The 5966-nt window shown below is 41.3% G+C and overlaps 1 non-coding gene across 1 annotated transcript; it reads left to right on the top strand.

Annotated features, from left to right (window-relative positions):
- The first annotated feature begins 3341 nt into the window (after positions 1–3341).
- On the top strand, positions 3342–3450 carry LOC114019476. The gene has a single exon (XR_003564533.1). It is a non-coding gene; the product is annotated as a U6 spliceosomal RNA (small nuclear RNA).
- Positions 3451–5966: the final 2516 nt, after the last annotated feature.

The following is a 5966-nucleotide window of genomic DNA, read 5'->3' as shown; positions in this document are numbered from 1 at the left end:
ACCTTTCACTTTTCTTATTTTGATCATTGATAAAAAAAATCTCTCTTTTTTTATAGCTAGCATAGAAAAGTGTAATATGTAAGGCTGTTATCCTGCAAAGACTTACACATGTGCTTAACTTAACATACTGTGGGTAGTTCCACCGACTTCATTGGGACTACTCACAGGGCTCACAGTTTAGCACATGCTCAAGTCTTTGCAGGATTCATGCTGCAAGTTCTTAGCACAGACAGAATAGATTAAAATATGTGGTGCTTGTCAATAGATACAATATTTTTGTATGACTATAATATCTGCCCTGTATCTATATACAGTACTAATACAAAACATAACAAACCTGCATAGTTATGCCAGCTCTCAGAGCAATGGCTATTGTTGAAATGCATTTCTACTTCACTGAAGTATTTCCTATTGCATTATTATTCAATAGGATATTGGCAGAATTAAAGGTGTTTTGATGTCACACCTAGCAATCAGTTCAGGAGCTTAGTAGCTGAGCAACAACTCCACTTATATTATGGACACGATAAATATACGTGCGAACTTTTCAAACAGAAATGTTTAGTTATTAAGGGAGTAAAAATTGTTACACTACAGTAGTTTGCTGCTCATTCTCCTCAGTTACTGTACCAAGGTCAGGCTTCCCCAGAACATGTAGAGTAGGACAACAATTCAGCAAAGCATTAAGGGCTCAATTCTGCTTACAGTGAGGTCAATGGCAGAAGTCCCACTGACTTTAATTGTGTAGGATCAGACTTTTTCAATGGGAGTGTGCTGGGGTGTCTGCCACACACAAGCCCTGGCGGGGTTAAGGTCGTTAGCTGGGTCAAGTAACTCCCCACGCTTCACGTGGAGGAGGAGCCAGGAGGAGGCTACCCTAGCAACGAGTGGACCCTGTGACAGGGAGTTAGGTGCCTACATACCTTTGAGGATCTGGGCTTATGTACTTTGCTGAATCAGGGCCTAAAACTCCATGTTGCAAATGGAAGACCTGCATCGCTGCAGTACATGCTTGCTCTTTTGGGAAGAAATAAACTGCCATAGCTCCATTAGCTACAACAATTTACACCAGCTGAGAGTCTGCCCCAAGGTTGCTCTTTGTTCAGTGATGCTTAGGACAGCCTTTCCTAGCTTCTAACACACATGCCTTTAATTTTAAAAAAATCCATCTTACTCACTGCACCTAGTCTTGTGGGATCCTGATGCATTAAAAATGGAAAGTTGCTTTATAGCCTGATCCAAAGGAAAGACCCCCCTTGCCTTCAATGGGAATTGGATCAGGACCCTACAGAGTAGTGGGTAGTGCAGTGCAGATGATTTACTTACATCTTTACAAGGAAAAAAAGACAAAGCTGTCAGGATTTTATTGGCATCTCTGCATGAATAACCAAACACATCAGCTGGAGAGAGCCCCTTCATGATTTACTGCCTGTGAAGTCTTCAGAAAGAGCATTAACTTACAATGATTACTTGCTTACTGCCACCATGTGCTAACTACAGTTGCTGAATTTATGGGAGATACTTATCTTCGCTAGTAGAGAGCAAGTCAAGGAAGCAGCACAATTGCGACAAGACCTCTGGGATGTTGCATGGCTTTGAAATAGAATGGTGTAAAATGTTTTGGCAACAAAAATGGATAGCTTGTTTGACAATGGAGGGAATCTGTCTATGTACAGTTTATGAACTCTGTTTGATATTGGGGACTCTTTATGTTTGTCTGTGTCAGACTGCAAACTCCATTTGGATTGCAAGTCTTGGCTTTGCCTTCCTGTTGCCTTTTTACTTTTATCTTGGACTAAAATTGTATGGTGGTGCAAGGCTAACTGTTAAGGTAATTAAACTTTGATAATTGTCCACTTAAATGAAGCACAAGGAAATGGCTACAACCAAGGGCTAGCCTGTTATTCAAGTCTGAACGGTAGGGGAGTGGTAATAAGCAGCGGATCACCTGGTGGGCAACTTTGATCTCCTGTCAAGACTGATTGGGGGGGGTCACCTGACAAAGGGGGCTGGAGCATACAAAAGAAAGAGGCTCTCACCAGCTAGGTAGAGGGAGATAAGTCTTCACTCTACTCAGTTCCATGTTCCAGAGGAGAAGCCATGGGCTGGGGGAGTAGAAGGATCGTGGTTTCCTTAGAGGTTTCTTCCTTGAGCCCAAAGAATGCTAAAGAGTGATTAAGAAACTAAGGCAAGGTAATGTGTACAGGTGTGTCTATTATTTAGTCTAGATCTGTATATTTCCTGTGCTAGCTAAAGAAAAGAGTGATGGGGGAACCCTTACAAAGCCTGTGTGTCTGTTTGCTTCCAGTGTCACATGTGAGTGAAAAAGGAATGGTAAATCTAGAGCATCCACGAGGTTAGCGATCTGGAAAAGGGTATGCTTACACTGCTAGGGGGTTGACATTGGTGGCGGGGGCCTAGGACAGCTGCCTTTCAACCCCCATTTCTGTGAAGGAATAACAGACAGCGCACTTGTGCCAGGGAAGCCAAGGAGACACACAGTGCTGCTGCCTACTCAGACTAAGGGAAGCTTAAGAACACACTGGTCCAGCGTGCAATGCCCAAATATAATAGCCTGGTGTTACGAATTATACCTGACAGGTCACGCACACAAACTGTTACGAATTATACCTGACAGGTCACGCACACAAACTGTTACGAATTATACCTGATAGGTCATGCACAAGAACTGCTGCGAATTATACCCGATAGGTCACGCACAGGAACTGCTGCGAATTATACCAGATAGGTCACGCACAGTTCGAGTCTAGGCTGAGGCACACGAACAAAGTCCACAACTGCAGAGTTCCCAAAGATACTAAGTTTATTACGCTTGAGCGTGGTGCCCCCCCTGCTAGTCAGGAGGGGACCCCGAATGCAGGTTATACAGAGATTATATACCTTTTAGCAAAGCACGTTGTCCTCGTGCATCGGAAACCTTAGCCAATAGACAAACCCTTCCCTTATCTACCACCTATCCCTGCTAGGTACATTCCCTGTGCTAAACCATTACTTCAACTACACAACATGGTCCTAAAGCAATGCACCAGTAGCCTTTCTTATCAGGATGGGAGGCTCACATCAAGTCCAGGAGGCAGGGAGTTAGGAACAGACAAAGAACAGAAACCAGGAGTTGAGACAGGCTGGAAACAAGGGGGAGGGTTTTCACAGGAATGCAGTATCTAAGGAACACTCCTCTTGGTGCACGATGTGCTTGCTTTTAGACAGTGGTGGGCTCCAAACCAAAATGGAGTCACATATGCTAACTTTTCCATAACACTGGTGAGCGTTCAGGCAGGGGAGCTCTACCACGGCTATGTGTGACATATTAGAACAGAGAAATGCCTTGCTTCAGCGGCACATATTCTAAAATTTGGAACAATACAGAGAAGATTAGCATAGCCCCTGCACAAGGATGACATGCAAATTTGTGAAGCGTTCAATAACCGGCAGGTACAGCAGAGTGCATATTTTAAAACTCACAGCACTGGTTAAAAAGGCTCATACCAATCTCACATACAAAAGCAAACACCAAACGCAAAATGTTTTACACGTCCTTTCCAAATGATCAGTCAAACAACAATAGGGAGGCATTTTGACAAAGTACTGGCAGCACCTTGCTTGAAACACAAAAGCAGTTCACTCCAGTTTAGTTTAGGATTTAGACTATTTTACTGTATCTTTAGAGATGGGCCTATTTGAAAACTTCAGATATAGATCTGAGCTTCCCCAAGCTACGTAGGTGTTTGGATTTGGGGTGTGGGCCTGTCCCTCCTGCCAAACATTCTGAATTGCAGCGCCATCAAGCATTTTCCTATCTCAGAGACTCTTCAGTGCTGCTGAAGCCACATGCACAGATCAAAGATGAAACTTTGGAGCTCAATGAGTTCTATTAACTGACTGAAACGCAATAGAATGCAAGTGCCAAAATCTCATCCCTTCCTTATCTCAAAATCTCATGAGGTAATTAAATAATTGGCCGTGTTATTCATCAAATTTTGAAAGCTATTATTTGGTATTCAAGAGAGTATCAAAAAGTTCTACTTGTCACATCTAGTTAAAACCTCATCTAATTAGCTGGACAACCCAATTACTACAAATCCAGTGTGTTTATCTGCTCCATTTTTATGAGCCAACAGAACATTTGTTCACTGTGTCTATTCTATTTGTGAACATATTTTATTTTTGTGAACATGTGAATTTTATGCACATGAATCCAGATTCTGAAGCCTCATTTGCATTGAATAGTGCCTTATTTTGTAAGTAGTCCCACTTATTTCAGTAGAAATACTTGCATAATAAGGTAAAATGCAAAAGACAGAAAAACACCAACCTTACATTTCCAATTTTCTGTTCCAGTCTCATAGCTACTTGGGAAAATATTTGTATCATCTGTGACAATATGAGGGGTTTGTAGATGAAGCCAATGGAATTGTTCCACTAAAATATCATAGGTTGACAAATTTGCCAGCAATAAGATATTTTTAGTTTCTATATTTCATATAGCAGCCACAGAAGAGAAATCTTTTCCTTAGCTGCTGCTGCATTGTTTTGGGTTTTTTTGTTTTGTTTTGTTGTTGAAAGTCTGCTTGGCTTTAAAATCAAGTCCCAGAGCCATGTTGGGTAATAAAATAATTTGGGCATAATTAAAATTATGCCATGGGTTTAAAATTTGTGAGAAAATTCCTTCTATGTCTTGCTAATCTTTGTAAAATCTGTATATAATTTTCCACCTAGCCACCCCAACAGGCTTTCCTATCTCAAATGTTATTCTGTCTTTTGGTCTTTGCCACCCATCCATCACTGGCTCTGAATCCAAGTTATCACCCTCAATTGTCAGAAGACACTGATTTTCATATCAGCAAACATCAGAACACATCACTTGCTGTTGCCTGACATATGAAAACCTACATAAGCTGATCCTCTTCAGCATCTCCATCTTTCCACTTTGCTTTCAGTTAGAGTCCTAAACATGGAGCCATTCTCAAAGACACTGTTCTTTTGCTTTCATCTGGGAAGTTGGATACTGACAGAGCTGCTTTTGGAGGACACTACTGGTTGCTTCTCTCTTCTCTGCTGTATAGACTGTATCTCTGATATTCGTGTCCTTTGCCCTAGTTGTCTTTCACAAACAGTGTTTAATAATGTCTGATAAACACAAAGATGGTGAATACCCACCATGTGCATATCTTGCAAATGGCTCACTTAATAAATCATTCCTTTTGGCACTGGGAATGTTATTCTTTATTTCCTGTGAAATACTTGCAGTAGGCCCAACCCTAAACATCTTATTTCTTACTTTGTATAATTTTTCTAGTACATGAGGGTCAAGAGACCCAAAATGTAACCATTGTCTTTGCAAAATACTGACATGAAAAAATGTCAACATTCAGATGCAAGAAAAATTAGCTTTACTTCTGAGGGATGACTGGGAAATTATCAGAAAGTTACAGCATGGACTTTGTAAGTAGCCTGCTTCGGCTGGGTAATTGGTTACATATTATTATTATTTATATAGGGCCCTATCCTACAAGGAGTTCAGCCCACTCTGGGGGATGCTGACTTCCTCGGCTCCTACAGAAATCAGAATCTGACTTACAATGCCATAAATGAACATCATGATTTACAAGAATAACAAGACCAGGCCCCTGCCCCAAAGAGCTTACGAAGACAAACATCAAAACACCAGACAACACTTCTGACTGGCTATATCAGTGTTGGGAAGAATCAAGGATGAAAATGGACTTTAAAGGAAAGATGAGAAGGGAGTATTGTCCAGTGGTTAGGGCATGAGCCTGGAAGTTGGGTTCAATTCTCTGCTTCATCACAGATGTTCTATATTACTGTAGGCAAGTCATTTAGTCTCTGTGGGATAATACTTCTCTACCTCATAGGGGTTTTATGAGGATTAGTACATTAAAGAGTGTGAGGCACTCAGTGCAGTAATGGGGACTGTATAAGCACCA

The sequence above is a fragment of the Chelonia mydas genome, chromosome 4 (assembly GCF_015237465.2).
Source record: "Chelonia mydas isolate rCheMyd1 chromosome 4, rCheMyd1.pri.v2, whole genome shotgun sequence".
NCBI lineage: Eukaryota > Metazoa > Chordata > Testudines > Cheloniidae > Chelonia > Chelonia mydas.
Note: the sequence above shows the minus strand (reverse complement) of the source record. Positions and strands in the feature narration are given on the sequence as shown.